The sequence below is a fragment of the Peromyscus leucopus genome, chromosome 10 (genome assembly GCF_004664715.2).
Source record: "Peromyscus leucopus breed LL Stock chromosome 10, UCI_PerLeu_2.1, whole genome shotgun sequence".
Classification (NCBI taxonomy): domain Eukaryota; kingdom Metazoa; phylum Chordata; class Mammalia; order Rodentia; family Cricetidae; genus Peromyscus; species Peromyscus leucopus.
In genome coordinates, this window is record NC_051071.1 from 14,116,752 (window position 1) to 14,138,249 (window position 21,498).

Genomic DNA, 21,498 nt, shown 5'->3' on the forward strand with positions numbered 1-21,498 from the left:
GAAAGCAGAGGGAAATACAGGGACAGCCCGGGCAAGATAGATCCCCGAAGAGTATATCCCAGCTAGGCCTCATCTCCGGCCTTCTGCCACATTCCAATGATGCTATCAAGTGATGAGTACATCAAGTACACCCCACTGACTGGATCAGAGCTTCCGGAATCCAGTCACATCCCCAAGGTCCATCATTTGACAACCAAAGGCCTTAATACAGGAGCCTGGGAGGACACCATGCTCACACCAGAGGCCGTGACTCCACCCACAGAGGCAGCTCCTGCTGGAGCCTGTTTATATTGCCTAGTGGCCTGTGAACCCCACTGTGTTTGTGTGTCCTTCCCGTTCCTAAGGAGATGCTCAGTAAATGCCCATGAGCTGAGGACCCCCGAGGGAAGCGGAACTGGAACCTCATCAGGAATTATTGCAATTCTTTGTAATATGGCTGATGGCTTTGGGAACTTTGCGCTGTATCTGCAGTGTTGACTCAGAAATCTATTACCAAATTCTCACTTCCGTCACACACAGATACTATGTTTGGGGTCCTGTCCCAAAGACACTGCACCTCAGAAGACTGCCAGTTGACCAAGAGAAGTTCAACTTTTACTAATTAGAATAAGATCTAAAAGCAGGGTGGGTGGTGGGATGTCAGTACAGGTCCGACTGAGGAAATGCCAAGTGACGGGTGACTCAGACCATGTGCTGCTCCTAAGAGACAAACCTGCCAGACACAGGACTCACAGGTATTGCAGAGCACACCTCCTCCTGCCCACACAAGGCCGTGGTGGTCTCCTCTTTCTCTCTGCCCTGGTCACATACCCTCGACACAGACACACATGCACGCATGCACACACACGCCTCTGTTTTCCTTTGATAACTTGGCCGGCAAGCCTTAGGTTTTATGGATCCGTGTGTTTCCATTAAATTCTAGTCTCCTTTGGGGCACTGACTTCACAGAGGTTTCCCTCAATGTCCACTTCGTGATTCTTTGGATAAAACTCTGAGGAGAAAGAAACAAATCTGGACAAAAAGACAAGGAGAAAACACAGCCCAGGAGCCCTTCCCCTGAGCCCACTTCAATGTGTAACAGAGCAAACATTCCCAGGCAGCGGCAGCGGCCGGCCGGGGTGACCGCGGAGGCCTACTCAGTTGGCATTAGTGACCGGCTAAAGGAAGCTGTGACAAGTCAGGCGCTAATCCCGCTAACCCCTATAGCAACAGCTGATCTCTTAGCAACTTTGGCCTTAATGGGGTCCCCAGCTTTCACCTCTGCTCTCTTCTGTCACCCACGTTGTGTAATCAGAGACTGGTTTCGCTCGCCATGGCTGATGTAAACAAAGGCTTAAAACCAGAGAGTTCCACAGAAGGAAAAGAAGCTTCCTGAAGTCTGAGGCCGCTCACACAGAGGAAATGGGGATTAAATGAGTGAAGTGCTTCTCAGAGAGGGCTCAAAGCTGCTCTGTGTCCTCACCGCCTCAGGCTGGGCCTGCAGAGACTAAAGAGAATTAGATGCATTCTCCCAAAGGCTCCTCAAGCAGAGCCCAGGCACTTATCTAGGCTGTGTGGAAGGTCACTGAATTGTGAGGGCCACAGTTTGCCTTCCTCCCCACTTCGGAAAGCTGAGCATAGGCTGAAATGTCAGCCTGAAACTCCAAGGCCGCAGCCCAAGTTCAGTCTGGGGCCTCAGTAGACACGTTATGCATGTGCCCCAGGAAATCTGACTTCATCCCCGGCCCTACCCTGAGCTCTCATATTTCTGGGAACCAAGAACTGTGGCCGGCTGGGACAGCTCTACCCTCCTACCGCAGCCTCCACAGCGCTAGACTTCTTCAGTGACCTTACAAGCCTAGCCCACTTCGTCCCATTCACCTGCTCCCAAGCTAGAAGCAGGTTCACGTCGGGACCAATTCCAGTTCACTGAAACTGGCTCCCTGAGCCCTGTGTTAAGAGCATTCAGAGCTCAGCCCGAGAGTGTGTCCATCCAGCGACAGTGACCACTGCTGGGCACAGGATAGAGTCTGTAGCTCCAAGTCTGTATTTGCTAATTCTGACCTGGACCATTATATCATCTTCCTACGTGGTATACTTACCTTGGTGTTTTTTCTAGAAAAGACTAATTTACCAGAAATGTTCTTTGATAGCTGCCATATATATGTATACATATGTGTGTATGTACACACACATACACACATTCCATTTTAGCAAGTCATGTCTATTCTGCCTAATCAATCTATCCATCTCTCCATTTATCTATTATGTATCTCATATATGCACACATAATCATACGTGCATATAATTATGCATGGTTGTATCGGCACACGTGTAAGTGAGTGTCTCTTCTCTGACTCCTTTGCCTTCACCTTAACCTCTCCGTCCTGTTCCTCTGGCTGTTAGTCTGGTAAAGCCCTCTGTGGATCAGTCTAACCACTTGCCTTCTTCTTATGTGGGCTCTTGAAGGCAGTTGGAGGGACATACACTTGTGAGCTTTGGATTCTAAACAATCTGTGTCCTCTGACCTCCCTGAACTCGGCCCTGCTCGGCATCCTTTCCCCTTGCCCATGACTCGCCGCTGTCTTCCTAAACCTTTCCCACCATGCACCTGTACCCTCCTCACCTAGGACCCCATCATTAGCAGACGCCCAAGGCTTTGTCTTAATCAGCATTTATGGCACAATAACACAGACTGGGCAGCTTAACTGATAGACACTGAGTTCCCACAGCTCTCCAGATCAAAGACCCTACAAAGTCCACTTCTAATGAGGCCTTCTTCCTCACTTGTAGACGGCTGCCTTAGCACTGAATCCTCAAACACCATAGTGGAGAGGGCTTGGGTCTCTTTCTCTTCGCACAGGAGCATGCATCTCATCATGGTCCCATCTTTCTGACTTTAGCAAACATAATTAACTCCCCAAAGCATCACCTCTAGAGATGTCTAAAGACATCGACATACAAATTTGGGGAAACAAAAATGTCCATGTAGCTCCTGCTTCAAACTTCCTCAGCGCCCCCAACCAGAACTGCAGGCCCCTCTAGAGCCACCTCGCCCGCCCTCCCCTCCTCTCCTCCCTTTTCAAAACACGCTCTCGCCTGTCCTGCTGTCCAGAGCGTCTGCTGGCGCCTGGGTCTGGTAACTCCTGGTGGTTGCTCCTCTTCGGCTCTCCCTACCTCCACACCCTTCCCTACACGAGAGCAGGATCTTCTTCCGTGAAGAACTGTCTCCCCAGCTTGCCCGCCTCCCCGCCTTGCACAGCCAGGCCCCTGCAGGCAGCCTGCTCCCTCGCAGCTCTGCTGGCCTAGCTCTCCTCTCTCTTCAGCCCTTGGACTTTTCTTGGCTTTCTGGATGGCAAGTCTTCTCCACGCTCCTCTGCCTCCTGCGGTCAGTCTTCAACCTCTACTCTTTGGAACTGAGCCCGTTCCCACACCAAAGACGAACCCCAAGCACCGAGATGCCTTCCAGGCCTTTCAGGACCGCGCTACCACAGGAGGCGCGGACATAGGCTGCAGGAGCGGGCATTGTCACACCTGGGGAATGAAAGGATGGAACGTTCCTGCCAACAGAGGAAACAGCAAGAACATTCACATTCCATAAATGCCGCCCGTACCACTTACCTCCATTCCGTCCTCTGGCTCAGGCTGAAGAATGTGAAAAATGTACCGTTTCCTGTTTGAATACGGTGTTGGTATTAGAATGCAAGTATTGTCACGAAATGGGCACCTGTGTTCCTGCTCACAACCGGGGACCCAGCCGGAGCTAACCTGCCTCGCACACCTGGGACCTGAGCATCCAGTGGCTCTGCTCCTGAGATCTGGACCTTTCTCCACGTCCTAGATGTGGGAGGAGAGGAATGAGAGGCCCACCCTTCGGAAGATGAAGACTGTCTCTGAGTGACATAGTTACCCTGGAGGTCCCTAAGAATGGATTAGCTGAGAGTGCTTTCCCAGCCTGGTTATGGCGGTTAGGACAGCTCTGGGAGTCATCGGATGCAGCAGCTATAGACACGAGGCTAACCAGTGATGCTTCCCAAAGCCCAGAGACCCAGCTCTATCCCAGGTCAGAGAGCTGGTCCTGGAAAACCAGACTCCACCTGAAATAAAATGCCTCTCTGTAGGTGGAACACCCCCATTTCCTCTCCGGTGACCTGTGAAGCCCAGGAATGAGCTGCCCAGAGGCAAACAGTCCAACAGCTCCCCATGGTGTTTGAGAAGTTTCACTTCCCCTAAAGCATGTGGGTTTGAGAACAAAAACGCCCTGCCTCATCAAAGGCATTCCTGTGGGACTACAACCCTTTGCTTGTACAATTAGTCCCTCCAAGTCCAGGAGTTTCATGTCTGTCCCACACTAGCCCCCTGCCCCCTGTGTGTGTGTGTGTGGGGGGGCATTCTGAAGACACCAGCCACAATGAGGCAGGTCCCAAGATGTGAAAGCATCATGTGACCCACCATCTGAGGGAGCAGATTGCTAGTTCCCTGGGGTGCTTAGTCACCTGTAGTCACGTGCTTAGCCACGCATAGCATCCAAGGCCTGGTCTACACGGGGGTGGGCTGAGGGTGGGGGACAAAGTGTGAGCCACACGAGTTAACACCACAGGGTGGGATTGCTGGGCACCACAGGGCTTTAACCAAGCTCAGGTGTGCTGGATAAAGGAAGGATAAAGGGTCTGCCTGGGGCTGCTTCTGTCACTTTAAGGAAGGGAAGAGAGACTTCAGCTGTTGGGATAGATGAGCTGTTTTCTGTGTGTCTACACTGGTGTGGGGGGGGGTTCCTCAACGGGGGGGGGGGGCTGAACACTGGGGAGAGGTGTTTCCTTTTCTACCACTGGTGCTAAAGATTCTTCTAGTATTTACCCTGTGAGCAGAAAACGTGCTTTTCCTAACTTTCAAGCCCCAGGGGAGTTAGAATATTTTTTTTTTAATTTAGTTACTTTTTATTTTATGTGCATTGGTGTTTTGTTGTGGGTATCAGGTTCTCTGGAACTGGAGTTACAGCAGTTGTGAGCTGTTGAGGAATAATCTTTTTGTACACTGTGAAGATGTGTGTTAGAATTCCCAGCCACTCCTCCAGCTGCGTGACTGCGCATGCGCTGTCCAGTAGCCAGGCAAGGTGCTTAGTCATCCTAGGGCCTTATGTCCTACATAATCTGTGCGCTGAGTGACCACGTAATCTGCATGCATCATGATCATGCAGTCTATGCTCACGTGTGGCATAGCTACAGAAGCCCAATGCGCATGTGCAGGGAGGGGGAGACCTATAAAAACAGGTTCCACCTACTCCTTCTCTCTCTTCCTGCACGGTCCTTCCATAGGCCTATGTACATCTTTTCTATTCCTTTCCCTTAATAAACTCTTATAGTGGGTTTTTTGTGCCTCGTGGCTTCTCTTGAGTGGTAAACAGCACTTTACTTAATAAATAACAATGTGCCTTTGCCAAAATACCTTCTGATTAGTTTAATAAAGAGCTGAATGGCCAATAGCTAGGCAGGAAGGGAGGTTAGGCAGTCTGGGGACAGAGAGAGCTCTGGGAAGAAGAAGGGCAGAGTCACCAGCCAGACAGAGAGGAAGCAGCATGGAGAATACAGAGCAAAGGCAACTGAGCCACATAATAAAACATGGATTAAAATATATGGGTTAAGTTATAAGAGTTAGTTAGAAACAAGCCTAAGCTATGGGCTGATCTTTTATAATTAGTAAGAAATCTCCATGTGGTTATTTGGGAGCTGGCAGGCAGGACAGAAAAATCCACCTACAGTGAGCTGACATATGGGTGCTAGGAATTGAACCCCGGTCCTCTGGAAGAGCAGCCACTGTTCTAAACCACTGAGCCATCTCTCCAGCCCCACGGGAATTGGAATATTAAAAGAGAAGAAAGGGCAGATGTTTGGGAAGACTGCACTCCCATCTCCCTCACAAATTGTCCTCTTATTTCAATATGGGACTTAACTGCTGTTTCCCCCCAGACTGGATGAAAATGGAAAACTGTGGATTTTACACTTTAATTGGGGCCAGTAGCATTCCAACCATCAGGAATGTAACAGGTGTGTCTTCAAGAATTCAACCATGGGGCCATCTCAATGCCTTGGCAGGTAAGGACTCTTGCTGGCATCTACTGCTGTGGGGTTTTTGTGTTGTTTGTCAAGATGAAGTCTCCCTGCACAATTCTGGCTGGCCTAAAGCTTGCTAGTCTTTCACCAGTCCCCAGTGGTGGTGGGATCACAGGCCTGGGCCATCTCAGCTGGCTATATCTTCTATCTTCATAGGAGCTGGTAAAGGACCTTTGACCCATTCACTCCTGCCATACTTCTTTATGTTCTAAAATCTGGGTGTTAAATTCAGCTGTACCTTTCACTTTCCAGCAAAGAGGGTTGGGGAGACACTGAAATCTAAAACCAGAGTTGCAGGATCCTCAGCATTTGCCATTCAGTTACAAGACATTGCATGTAAGTAAAGATTCCGTTTACTTACTAGGATTTCAGTTGAAACACTCAGGGGCAGGGAGGGCCTGGGAGAGAATCGATGGTGATTATAAATGGATTCCAGTAACTATTGTTTTTCCCTTATTTGCTGCTACTAGAGCTTGTTAGATTAAAGTACTGCTCCCCAGTGCCTACTAGATCCACCCCTCAACCTCTTGACTCTATCAGCTGTGCGTGGTACTGATCTGAGGACGTGAGTTGTACCTGGACGGCTCCATCTCTAGAGATGCATCTGGGAAACGATGCCACTTCTGTCTCTGTGGAACTGGGCATCTGGGCTGTTTGAGAGCATGATCAGCAAGGGCACAAGCTGGCTGCTTGCAAGGATCCCAAGGCTACCACAACTGCAAGGGTAGGGGCTTCAGCCCACCTCCCCACCCCTTGTTCTAGTCGGCACTAAGGGATCTCACAGGTAGCCGAGTAGACATGTGTGCAGTCACCACCAAGGCAAGTTCCTCCCACTCCCTGCAAGAAGGGCTCTTTAGGAAAGCCTTTGCCTGCCCTTCCTCCCTCCGTCCCTCCGTCCCTCCCCCCCCCACTTCCTTCTTTTGTTTGTTTGTTTTATGAGACAGGGTCTCACAATGTAGCCCAGGCTGTCCTAGAACTCACCCTCTGTTTCAGTCTTCCAGTGCTAGGATTACAGGCAGTTTCATTGGAGATAACTAATTTATAGGGATTTCTTTAAATTATTCTATGATTTGGTGATTATTTTATCTCAAATTAATTGAGTTTTGGGGTCCCTGACAACCTTAATCTGGCCTCACAATCAGGAAACAAAGGGCCCAGACCAAAAGAGGAGTGGACCTCTTTTGGGATTATCAGTTGACTATTTGCAAGTCCCATAATAGGTGTCGTGATTATGCATATGAATTCTGCTCCCAAGCCCTTCCCTAGCTCATACTGCAGGTTATTTATAAACTTACACAAAGCATGAGACGTCATCTTGAGTCTGAGACAATCAGAATGGAAGCAAACAGGGACGAAACCGCTGTTAATGAGAACATGGAAAAGTCAGACCAAGATAAGTGGGACTCGAAATCTGACGACACAAACAAGAGAGCTCCAGGTTGAAGGGACTCTAGCCAACCTCAGCATGGCGAGCATGGCTCTGGCAGGCCTGGCCCTTCTCCCCCATTCCCTCTGCCTTGAAAGAAAACAACCTGGATCTCATTCCTAAAACTAGCCACCCAGGTCTGCTCCCTTATTTGGCCACTTCCTCCTCCCGAGGCTGACTACCAAGGTCCAGCTGTCGAAGTATTGAAGTCCAGCAATCAAAAGCCCCCTTTGGCTCACCTAACTAACATGTCCAATTAAAATTAAATACCTCATCCAAACACGGGGTTTCCCCTTGTACCTTTATAAACCGCCATTTTCCTATGGGCCATGTCTGTCTCCTCTCGATCCAGTGGCAGTCCTTTGTCCCCCTCTGGTCCAAAACCCTCTCCCTTTCTCCCCTCCCCCTCTCTCTTGCCCCTCCCCTTCTCCCTTGTTTCCTTTTCCCCTGTCCTCTCCCCTTGTTCCCTTCCCTTCTCCCTGGTCCTCTGTCTCCTGTCCTTGTCTCTTGTTCCTGCTTTCGTGTCTCTCAGCGGCAAATAAATCTTTGTGCTGAGAATTTGGTCTTGGGGTGTCCTGAGCCGATACCAGCCTTGTGCACAGATATGTACCAGACCCAAGTTCAGTTGGGAACACTCAGAGGTGAAAACCAATGAACACAAACCACCATGTGCCTTGCAGGCTGACACTGTCTATCTGTCTGTCCTTGCAGGCTGACACTGTCTGTCCCTGAAGGCTGACACTGTCTGTCCTTGCAGGCTGACACTGTCTGCTGTCCTTGCAGGCTGACACTGGCTGGCTGTCCTTGAAGGCTGACACTGTCCTGTCTGTCCTCGCAGGCTGACACTGGCTGGCTGTCCTTGCAGGCTGACACTGGCTGTCTGTCCTACAGGCTGACACTGGCTGTCTGTCCTTGCAGGCTGACTGTCTATGTGTATGATGGTTAATTGTATGTCACTCCTCTGGTTAGGCTTTAGTACTCAGTCGTTTAGTTAAAGACCCATGCACATGTCTCTGTGTGTGTATTTTCTGGGTGTGACTAACATTTAAATAAGTTGACTTTGAGTAGCTTCACATCCAGCTGGGGTGTGCTGGCCTCATTCAATCAGTAGAAGGCATTTGGTCAAAACTCTGAGTTTCCCCTGAGATGGAAGGAATTCTGATGCCAGACCACGTCAAGGTCAAGACTGCAGAATCACCTCTTCCGTAAACCTCCACGGTAAAGGGTAAAGCATGTTTGGGACAGCCAGACCCGCAGGTGCGTAAGTAAGGCAGTTATGGAGGATAAACCCAGCTCTATGAATTGGTTCTGTCACTCTGGAAAACTCAAGCTGAGTGGGGTGCAGCACACCTCAGGGCCACCAACCAGCTCCCAAATCATGACACGGAGACTTCTTATCAGTTATGAGTGCTCGGTCTTATCTTATGCTTGTCCTACTAGCTTTCATAACTTAACTTAACCTGTTTCTCTTCATCTGTGTTTTGCCTTGGGGTTTTCTACCTTTCTTCTCTTCTGTATGTCCTACTTCCCTGCTTACTCCATGTCTGTTTGTCTGGCAGCTGCCTGGCTGCCTGGCCCTGAACGTCCCCTCTCTTTCTCCCTCATTCTGTTATCCCTTCCATCCATTCTCTCTGCCTGCCAGCCCCACCTATCCCTTTACTGCCTAGCTATTGGCTGTTCAGCTTTTTAATCAGACCAACCAGGTGCCTTAGGCAGGCAAAGCAACACATCTTTACATCATTAAACAAACGCAGCAATAACACTTGTACCACACCTTTACCTTGTTAAAGTAACATTCCACAACAGTGGGAAGGTAGGTGTTGATAATATTTCTGAAATATTTGATTTCTTTTTTCTGTTAGGTATTTTGTTGTTACTTGCTTGCTTGCTTGCTTTTCAAGCTGATACTTGCTATGTAAACACATGCTGGCCTCAAACTCACGATCTTCCTGCCTCTGCCTCCCTCGTGCTGGCGTTACACACGTGTGCCGCCACACTTGGCTCTGACTGACACTGATTTTTCCCATTATTCTCCCCCCTTGTCCATTCCTCCCCCAACGCTGCTAGGTACCTAGTCCCCTCTCCATTAAAGTAGTTGTAACAGAAAGAAAAACATCTTGGCTTTGGTTTTCAAGAACCTAAAAGCCTTAGGATTTGGTAAGAGAGCCTCTAACCTAGTTGTGAAATGTGGAGTTTGAGGAGAGCAGGGTTTTCTCTGGATGAGAAAGAAGTGCCCCAGGCCTGTGGAAATGGGAGATGGAGGAATCATGAAGAGAGCACACATGTGCCTGCCGTCCTGAAGATCCAGTGGGGATGGGCAGAGGCCAAGAGGAAAGGAAGCGGTGGCCTGCATGGGAAACGGCTGCACCATGAGTCTGCAAAACTAGTTCATTCCCAGCCAGGAGGGGAGTCCTGACTTCCACGTGGGGTATGAAAGCCACCGGGAGACTGTCACGGAGGGGCAGACACCAGGAGCACAGCTCAGCAGAGGATTGCCCGCTGTGGTGACCTCAGTGGAGAAGACAAGTGATGTTGCAGTGGACCCTAAAGACGGGCGGTTCAGGCCTGCGAGCCATTACCTGGTGTACGACGACTGAAATTTCCTCCGCTTCATAGGATGGGAACTCAGCAGTATGTATTTTAGTCACTCCACGTATGACAATGTCCTGTAACAGTTACTCCAACTGCAACTTTCCATCTTGCAGGAAGCTCCTGAAGCAGGAAGATAAACAACTAAAAATAGCTCCAGGAAGTCCCCGGACCCCACCAGACTCACTAGGCCCCTCCCTGCCAGAGTAAGCAATGAAGTCTGACAGTCCTCCTCTAGAGGAGTGGAGCCTTGCTGCGAAGAAGCAGCAGCAGAAACCAGCTGAGCTGCCTGGAAGAGGTTTAGATCAACTGAGGCACCTGGAGAGGTCGCTCTCCAGCATGCTGGGCTGCCTGCAGGCTGTGGGGTGTGCTCCAGGTCCCCAGCTCTGTGAGTTGTAACCGGGCATGAGCTGGGCCTTGCATGCAGTTGTCTAGTCATTTCTGCTCCTGTAAGCAACCCCTCACCCATATCCCTGCAAGTGACCCCAATAAAACACATTAGTTCACCAAGTTGGATGTCGGTGGTATCCATACTAGGGTCTGCATGGGCTTCCTATCCGGGTCGGGTCGACATGTGTTGCATCTCCCCAGGAAAAGTTCTGTCACACAACAGACAAGGAGCACACAACAATGGGACAGCTCTGGGGACTGACGGGTGGCCGTGAGGGCGGATCCCAGTGAGAGAAGGACAGGCAGCCCAAGATGCAGTTGGACAGATGAATGGAGGCTACATTTCACATAAGCTGCAGAACTCAGACTTAAAGTAACAAGGGGAGATGCTAAAGGCTTGGAAGCAGGCCACATTATTTGTCACGTGGGCAACGTCTCGGAGGTTAGGTGAGCAGTTGAGATGCTACTGAAGTTTGCAGGGGACAGATGGTGACTCAGGCCGGGGACTGGCAGAAGAGCAAGTGAATGGAGTCTTAGGCCTTGTTGGTGGCACAGCGAACAGGTCTCACCATTGTGCTGCATGGGGAGACGAGGGAGGGGCTGGAAAACTCTAGTTTCTGTTTGAGCAACTGGTGGATAAAGGAGGCTGTTTGCTGAGGAGGATTGTCTGCGAGAGTACAGCACAAGTTAGGAAACCCAGATGTCCTGAGATGACCGAGACACCGGGGAAACGCTGGGAAGAACCAGGTAACCAGAGCTGGACTGGAGGTGGAGTCGGGTGTCTCCAAGTCGTCTTCATTGCCTGTGGTCTGCTTTTGATTCTCCTGGGTGACTCCCATAATGTCTTTAGGCCTCAGCTTGCTTTCTTAGGAAGTGCTGCTCACCCCAGTGTGAATTAGTGTGATTTAGGTTCTCCACCAGCTCCCTGTTCAAATTCTCCCCTCAGAGCACCTTCCGTGGTTTGACATTACATAATGTATTGGACTCAGGAGATGGTTCAGTTGCTAAAGTGCTTGCTGCAGGAGGACCCGAGTTCAAGTCCCAGCACCGCATAAACAGCTGGGTACAGCAAATAGCCCATGCCTTTAAACACCAACACCAGGGAGACCAAGACTGCGGCTCACTGGCCACGCAGTCTAGCCGGTCAGGAAGCTCCAAGTTCAGTGAGAAACTTTGTCTCAAGAAATAAAATAGGGGTTAGGATTTGAGATAGCCCAGCAGGTTGAAAGTGTGTGCTGTGTAAGCCTGACAACCTGAGTTTGATTCCTAGAACCCAAGGTACAAGGAAAGGACCAACTCCTAAAAGTTGTCCCCTGACATCCACATAAACACATGGCACATGAACACCTACACACACACACACACACACACACACACACACACACACACATCATATGTATACACAATAATAATAATTAAGCTAAATTCTAAAAATTGAAATGAGTGAAAAGCATCAGCTCAGGACCCCCAAGACCAAGTTCTCAGCACAAAGGAGATTTATTTGCCCCAGAGGAACAAAGGACTGACTGCCTCTGGGTCGAGAGGAGACAGGTGTGGACCATAGGAAAATGGCGGTTTATAAAGGTACAAGGGGAAACCCCGTGTTAGGATGAGGTATTTAATTTTAACTGGACATGTTAATTAGGTGAGCCAAAGGGGGCTTCTGATTGCTGGACTTCAATACTTTGACAGCTGGACCTTGGTAGTCAGCCTCAGGAGGAGGAAGTGGTCAATAAGGGAATAGACCTTGGTGGCTAGCTTTAGGAATGTCATCCAAGGGGCTTTTAGGAAGGCAGAGGGAATGGGAGAGAAGGGCCAGGCCTGGCGGAGCCACATGATCGAGTGGGGTAGTGTCCCTTCGGTGGGGGCTGAGGAGGTGGCTCTGTCTGGTGGCTGCTGGGACGTCAGGAACACTGGCTTTCAGGTCCCTGTCACCCTGTCTGTAACTCTAGTGCTGGGCTTGGAAAGAGGCAGATCCCAAGAGCTCTTTGGCCTGCCAGTCTTAGCAACTGGTGGGTTCTGGGTTCGTTGAGGGACCTGCCTCAAAAAATATGGTCAATGGAGGACACTGACCTTTGGCTTCTACATGCATGTGCACACACATGTACACACACACACACACACACACACACACACACGGTCACACACACTGTGTGTGTGTGTGTGTGTGTGTGTGTGTGTGTGTATCCATAAAACTTTTTAAAAATTAGATGAAATGATTGAGAAAGACACTTGATGTCAACCTCTGGTCTCTACACACATGTGCACACAGTCCCATGTGTATCCCCCCATGCATGTATGCATGCGCACACACAAATAAGTAAACATTTATGCTTGCTTGTTCCTTAGTGATTAATCTCAGCCAACACTGAGATGTGCTGGGAAAAAAACTGACTTTTTTCCCTTATAGTGAAATCACGTGGGCCCTAAATTTTAAGGAAAAAGAAAACCCAGAGCTGAGTGCAGAGAAACTACCATACTTAGGGGAGGAGCCGCCAAGAGCATCCGGGCTCAGCAGGGTGTTCCGGACACTCTGGGAGGCAGGAGACAAGGGCCTCTCACGCTCACCATGTCACTCTCAGATTCTGTTGAGAGGTCATGGATGTAAAGCCTGGGTTTTCTGGATTTATAGCAGGAAGCATGGAGGCTTTTGCAAGAGCAATTTAAATGGAGCAGTGCAGACAGAGGGCCGGTTGCGATGATTGACAGTGACTGCAAGTTAGGAATGGGAAATAATGTGAAGAAAATTGTTCCAGGACATTTTGCTGCTGGAGAGAAAACTAGGACAGCAGCTGGAAGGGCTCATAAGGCTGTAGTGGGCATCCCAGGGGCTGCGCGGTACCGACTGAGGGTCACGGGCTGAAGTGGGCATCCCAGGCGCTGCGCGGTACCGACTAGTGTGTGTCTATGTGTACGTGGGAGCCATGCTTTGAAGGCATACACTAGGAAGAAGAAACAGACAGAATCAAGGGTGAATATGGAAGATGAGGAGAACCAGGAATGTAGCTCAGTGGGTAGAGTGTCTGCCTGGCATGCATGAAGCCCTATATTTGATTTCCAGAACCATATAAAGACCGGTGTAGGGAAGAACCAGCCTGCCTCCATTTTAGGCCTAAAAGCCATCTTACAGTAAAGACAAACTAGGTTCATTCCAGTTTATGACTGAACCTCTGTTTCTCAAGGACTGGGCTATGCCCCACCTGTAACCTTAACTATGAATGGTTCTGTACTGCCTGCTCCAGGAATGGAAATTATGTCTTTGTTTCAAACAGCTAATAACCATCTTGAAACCCTACCTTTTGTTTCAAAGGGTTGTTATGACAACCTGTTGTGATTACGTTGTTTTGACCACCTGTTTCGTTCTGCTCCTGTAACCCCACGATTTCCCCCCATTTGGAAAACCCCTACCCTGAGCTATGAAATTCTTGTCTTCCTCACATTCCACACTGACCTCTTGAACCCCACCTTAGGGGGAGGCAGCCCACAGACACGAATAGAAAAGCTTGCTTTAATTAACTTGACCATGATGATTTGGGTGGGTAGCCTTTCTCCTCCCATCTTTGGGATTAACAGGAGTGACGCAAGACTGTAATCCTTACACTTGGGGGGTGAAGACAGGAAGGTCAGAAGTTCAAGGTCATCCTCCATTGAGAAGCTAACCAGAGCCTGGGCTAGGCAAAATGGTTTTTGTTGTTGTTGTTGTTGGTTGGGTTTTTTTTGTTGTTGTTTGTTTGTTTGTTTTTGTTTTTCAAGACAGGGTTTCTCTGTGTAGCTTTGCAGCTCTCCTGGAACTCACTGGGTAGCCCAGGCTGGCCTCAAACACAGAGAGATCCACCTGGTTCTGCCTCCCAAGTGCTGGGATTAAAGGCGTGCGCCATCACCACCCGGCAGGCAAAATGTTAATCCCACCAGGCAAGAATAAAAACCACTATCCCAATTTTGATCCAAATTTGAAGCAAGCTTTAATTAATACTAGCCAGAATGATGGACTCTGGCCAGGTCTATCAGGGGTTCCAAGAAAATGGCAACAAGTTACATTTTGCAGAGGCTTATAAAGGCAAACCTATAAAGCTATTTCCCACCAGGTTAAATCAGGAGCAAGCATATATCCTGATGTATTTCCTGCCCCTATGTGATCAAGCACATCCGTTGTAGCTGGGTCAAACAAACTGGTTTAGGGGAGTAAAAACCTTGTGACTTGTTATCTCACATAAACAATAGCCTCCAGCTTTTCAGGAAGTATCTGTCCTTGGGCCAGGGGCTTGCAGATCAAAGGCATTTTTGTTTTATAAGCGCAGTTATTAAAACTTAAAACATAAGTTTAGTTCTCACAAGAACCCAGCATGGTGGTTCACCCCAACACCTGGGAGGGCGGACCAGGCAGATTTCTGTGAGGTGTGGCTAGTCAGGAAATGTAGTGAGACCCTGTCTAGGGAGGGGGGGAGGGAGGGAGGGAGGAAGGAAGGAAGGAAGGAAGGAAGGAAGGAAGGAAGGAAGGAAGGAAGGAAAGGAAGGAAGGAAGGAAGGAAGGAAGGAAGGAAGGTAAGGTTAAGAAAAGGGGAAGGGTTAATGGGTGGGTGGGTGGGGTATTAAGGGGCGGGGGGACTTCCAAGACCGCCAGAGCAGCCTCCAGCTGTTCAGAATCCAATGGAGCCAGGAGACCTTGGGACAAAGAGGAAATGCTAGTTGCTGCTCATGCAGGAAAAACCAAGCCTCTGGACAAGTGGCTTGTCTGGCAGCAGCTAGACCCTGGCCGGTGGCCAGCCACCTACAGTGAGCAGAGTCTGAAGGCAGGCTTTGTTTCCGAGGAAGGATGGTGTGAGTGAGCCCTGAGCAGTGGGGAGGACAGCCAGGGCCCACTGCAGAACTGAGGGATCCCGGGATGCCTGAGGAGAAAGGGCAAAGTGATGCCACCCCGTTTCCCCTCGGTCTCTCTCACCAGCGTGCCTCACAGCCACGTGGTATGAGGGAACTCATTTTTCTTACCAGTTTTCTCAGTTGCGGCTCAGAAAGACAGCCCTGCGCCCGCCCTTGGGTCAATCTGCAACCCTCTCACGCTCTGCTGCGGGGGCAGATGGAAAAACAGGGGCTCACTGGAGCTCAGGGAGCCAGTGGGCACCTTACCGGAGGCCCAGGCTAGCCCGGCCTTAGGGCAACACAGGGCGCAGTCCCCAGAGAAACCCCAGTGCCAGAGCAACTCTGTATCCCTGCACCCGGCGAGGATGCGCATGCGCATTTCTCTGTCCTCGGCTGGACAGAGAATTGATGAACTTGAACTTCAGTGTACATGAATCTTTTATTATCCGTTCTTTCTTCTCCGGGAATGGTTTCATTTTTCCACCCTAGCCTTCCCCTCCCCTCAGACCAGTACTTTCAAACTATCACGTGCAAATGAGGATCCATCTGTGTGATGGCTCAGGAAAAGAAGATTGAGAGCAGGCCCGATGACCCGGCCTGAGATGCCCGGACCCACCCACACCGTGCAAGGGGAAAATGGACTTCCTTCCTTCCTTCCTTCCTTCCCTCCCTCCCTCCCTCCCTCCCTCCCTCCTCCTCCTCCTCCTCCTCCTCCTCCTCCTCCTCCTCCTCCTCCTCCTCCTCTTCTTCTTCTCTCTCTCTCTCTCTCTCTCTCTCTCTCTCTCTCTCTCTCTCTCTCTCTCTCTCTAAGCAGCCATGGCATTCCGTCCTCCTCAGAGAGATGCATATGGAGGAGCAGCTCTGACTGAAGTAACCAGGCTGGAGTGGTCCCGGGGCTAACCGTGCCGTGTGGCTCAGTGGTAGAGTACAAGTTCCACGGCAGCCAGGACTCTGTAGGGAGACTTTATCTTAAAAGGGGGGTAAAATCCACAAAGTCAGGAAAGAGAGGGCCAGCCCAGCTTTCCTCTCATTAGATTGAGACATCAGCCCCTCATTCCGTTCCCCCTCGCTACAGCTTGCGGTCTGCCCAGTGCCCCACGGATGACGTCTCAAGCTGGAGGGGACGAGAGACACCCTGGGAGGCAAATCACGAATGTGGCTGCACATGATCTCACACAGCAAGAGCTGGAGGAATGCCATCGTGGGAGAATGCATCCCGAGTCTGTAGTGGCGGTGGCAGTCCCTCCCGCTCCCCGGGCTCTCATTCCTGTGCACAGGGCTTGTTTCCTTCTGCTTCCTGGGTGGTACCACGGGTCTCACCGTGCAGGTCTCCCCTCTGCCCTGCTCTCTGCCTATCTTTTCTTGGTTTCCTGTGAAATGCATCAGGAAGTCAGGCCTCCAGCAGGAGCCTGGGTGGGAGATCAGAGACTAGGTAGAGAAGTCAAACTCTGTACCGGCTGGATGTGTCTCAGGACAAGAAGAAGGAGGCCTCACCAGGACAAACTGATTCACCCTGTCTTTTGTATCGGGAGCCAGAGTTACCATAGGTTATGGAAAGGACTAGACCGCCAAGCCACTGAAATAGCCCACCAGCTTCCTAATGGAGTCTTTCCCTGAAATTATTACTTTCTCCCCCTGGAATTATGGTTCTGAATCTTTTGCTGTTACATGTTTATGTATGCATGCATGTGTGTGTGAATGCATGTGTGTGTGGAGGTCAGCAGTTGAAGTCAGGTTTTTTTTCAATCACTCTCCAATTTGTTTTGTTTTCCCACTGAATCTGGAGTTTAATAATCAATCTAGAATCCTAGCTGCTAGACTGTCTGGCCTGCACGCTCCAGGGACCTTCCTATATCTGCCTTCCCAGTGCTGGATTACAGGCATGCCACAAGCCTTTTATGTTTTATTTTATTTATCATCATCATCATCATCATCATTATTATTGGGGATTGAGACAAGGTTTCTCTGTGTAGCTCTGGCTGTCCTGGAACTCACTCTGTAGACCAGGCTGGCCTTGAACTCACAGAGATCCTCCTCCCTCTGCCTCCCAAGTGCTGGGATTAAAGGCGTGCATTACAACCCGGCTATATTTTATTTTTTGGTGTGGGTCCTCATGATTGTACAGCAGCCATTTGACAACTGAACCACACACATACAGCCTAGGCTATCTGTTTATTTATTTTTGTTTGTTTGTTTGTTTTGATATAGGCTCTTACTCTGTAGCTCAGGTTGGCTTGAAACTTGTTATGTAGCCCAGCTTATCTTGAACCCATGACAATCCTACTGCCTCAGACTGAAGTATTAGGACTCCAGGTACTAACCACCATGCCCAGCTCATTCTGAACTTTTAGCCTGCAGCAGTATTGCCTGGATGGCCCACCCCTGGGGCTTCTGATTCAGTGGCTCATGAATGTCCATATCTGATGAATCCCCTACTGAGCCTGATGGTCCCAAGAGTCACCTCAATAATCAGTGCTCAGGAAACATTGGCTCACAAACTTTCGGGCACACAAGAACCTTCCGTGCACACAGGGGACTTTCTAGGCTGGAGCCTAACACCTGGTGTCTATCAAGCTCCTGGGTGTCTATCATGGTCCTCAGAGCGTACCTGGATTTCAGGTCTCCTTGGGTAGCTCAGCAGCAGCTCTCAGCCCTGCTCGAGAGCAGAAACATCTGGAGAAGCATGGAAACTCCCCATCTGTAGGCCACACCTGATCAATTAAGTTAGATATTCTGGGCATGAAGTGAATGGTTTTTAAAGCTCCCTAGGTAATGGGTAGCAAAATGAAGGACTCTTGTTTTAAAATAGTGGTCCTCTGCCCTACCACATAAATGAATATGACGTTTTTACAAAACACCCAGTCTTTTATTCCTAATACTCTCTGCATGCCTCATGCTTTTCTAACTAATCTAACTTCAATCTCTTATCCACATGGTGAGCAGCACTTGTGCACACATGCACAAGTACACACACACACACACACAGGCACACATATGAGCACATACACACACAGGCACACATATGAGCACATACACACACCACTTCTTAAAACCCAACAGCTTCTCCTTTGCCTTTAGAATAAAAACAACAGCCAGAAATTCTAGAAATGATGCTTAGGGTCTTTGCATTTTGTAAGTCAGCCTCACCCATTCCCAGCCAGTCTTGAGATCCACTGCTCCTACTCACATTCCATCCGCTTGCTCTTCGTTCAGTCTTCATCCACTAAAGGCGGCCTGCCTATTGACCCTGATGTGCCCAGCCTGCCGTTTGTCACTGAATGACCTTGGTCTCCAACATTTGACTCCTCAGAGCCACCTTGGTGCTCTCCCTTTTCTATGGGTTCTGACCCTGATCACATCTTTCTTGACCTTTGACCTTGACCTTTGAGTGCATCCTCCCCCACCTGACTTCAATCCTTCCCTGTCCTCCAGTGCCAGCTGCCAACTTAGACTCCAGTGCTGCAGAACACATTAGTAGACCTTCTGAAAATATCTACTGTGTGTCTCCAAGGTACCAGGCATGGTGCTGGGCACGGGATGCCATGTGGACCATGGGAAAATCATACTCTTATATAGAGGACAGCAAGTCAATCTAAAATGCTGCAGTGTGATGGCCTGGGTAGCAGAAGGCACAGAGTCGTGATATCTGATGAAGAAAAACCCTCCAGGGAGGGAAGCTAAGGTCCAAAGGCATGGTGGGACTCCCCTACCTAAAACTGGGAGAGGTTCTGTGAGGTGGGGTAGGGAAGATGATGGAAACCGCAAGGCCTGGGTTACAGGGGGAGCAAGGCATGGTGGGAGACCAAAGGCCTGGGTGGCTATGACAGAAGTCGGGAGCATGGAGGTTTTGTTAATTCCGAACTTACGTGGTGCCCACTCCCTAGCCAGGGTCAGCAGGCTACAGTATCCACTATGGTGTGGCAGTGACTGTGTAACCAGCTCAGTTGGGCACATTGGGCACCCTGGTTACTTATGCAGCAAAATAGACCTCACCTCTGCCTGCCTCTTACTCCTGTCCCAAGGGCCTTTCCCCCCATGCCTAGAATGGGTAAATCCACCAACCAAGAGGAATAGATGGGCACCAAGGAGGCATGTGAATTAATGGCTTAATGCCTGTCATATAAGTGTTATAAAAAGGTGCTGTTTACAAACACCACACTTGAGTACTATGTGCAAAGATAGCCCAGTTACTTTCTATGTCAAATCAAATCTTGCTGTTGCTAGTACTGAATATCAAAGCTTATCCAGCTCACAGTTCTGGAAATGAGGGGACCCTAAAGTCAAGGATTTAAAATTGGTAAAGGTCTTCTTGTTGGTAGGAACTGCAGAATCCCAGCAAAGCACAGGGTGTCATGCATGAGTGCGTGCGTGCGTACATGTGAACATTCCCCAGAGCCTAACAGCCATCACCATCTTCTGCAGCAGCAGCTGGGTCTACTTGCGAGCAGCCCTCAGGACCATGCTTGTCGACCTCCCCGCTTAGAGGAAGGAGGGCCAGGTCGTCAGACCCTCCCTGAGGTTCCAGCCACTCATATGCCTGCCTCCCAGCTATAATGATTCTGCCGCTGCACAGTGGTCTTGTGGTTTGGGAGGTGATGAGACCACACAGAAGGTGGAAAGCTAACTGAAGGAGGGACTCCACCTGTGCAATTATGGAGATGCCATATCCATGCCGCGGTGAGATTTTTCAGTGGTGTGGCTGCCGAGGGGCTGCCTATGCTCCTTTAAGTGACCCCTCACTCACACTGTATAAGGAAGTCCAATACACTCATTGTTCAAGCTAGACTGGGTGGAATTGTTCCTGTGGTCTGTCACTGTTGCCCCATCTGGGGTGAGTAGATCCTTGTTGTTTCCCCAGGGAAAGTTCCACAACAGGGCACAAAAGCGAGTCAGATCAATTTTTATAGCAGACTCCTATTGAGAGAACCGATTAATTCATGAATGGACGGATTTACTTACTGTTACTTGTGGAAGCTGGGTCTGTGTTTCCTAGTCACTTCCTAAAGGCCCACCTTCTAATGCCTCACACCGGGATTAAACCTCAACATGAGGGGTTGCAGAGATGGCTCAGCGGTTCAGAGCACTGACTGCTCTTCCAGAGGACCCGGGTTCAATTCCCAGCACCCACATGACAGCTCACAACTGTCTGTAACTCCAAGATCTGACACCCTCACACAGACATACATGGAGGCAAAGCACCAATGCATATAACATAAATAATTAAATAATATTAAACAACAACAACAAAACCCTCAACATGAGTTTTGGTAGATATAGTCAAACTATAGCAACATCTTACACTGGGCCTCTACTTTGGGCATCATTATTCATACTGGAATGGGAACATGCCCTTTAGGTCATGAGGAAGTCTTAGGGACTTTACACAGAACGGAACTTTCTCAGAGGCTCACGCTGGGGAGGCTGTCCTCTGTTCTTTAACTCTGCCAGGATTGCTGGTGTTTGCAGTGGAAACTTGGTTCCCAGCAGCATCTTCCTGTAGCATCCCATCCCTGGTTACCGCCAAGCTTCTTCTGCCTGGGGCCAGAGACTTCTCTTCCTGGGCTGGGGGCCATTTTCTTTTTCTAGGAGACGGGAAATGAACAAAACCCCTTATACACCCCCCATACTGACTAATTTCCCTTTAACGGAGCCATTTCCATCCTTCACATTTCACTTCAGAACCGTTTTTTAACCAGGGTGCATCATCTTGTCACAATCGAAAGTTCCTTTTGTTATTTCTCATTTTGAGCGTCATGAACACCTTAGACTTCCATTTACTCTGACACCAAATGAAGATCTAAAGTCACTGAGCAGAAATTAGCTCAAGGTCATAGGGACAGAGCCCAGTCTTCAACTTTAATGTATTGGTTTCCCGAGCCTTCAAGATGTCACCGCTGTTAAGTTTTAAACCAGGAACTAACTAATGGCTGAGGTGCCTATTTAACGTATCCAAGCAGACCCAGCTGCCATATTCTCCCAGCATCCCTCAGTCCCTACCTGTTACAGGATATGGCTGGCATACCCCACCCTCTACCCTGAACTCTCCAGCCCAGGTGCGGGGCTGCCCTTCCCCCAGAGGCTCTTCCCTGTATAATCCAGCCATTTTGGTTACCCACCCCTTTTGTACCTTTGACCTCCTGGCTGCAG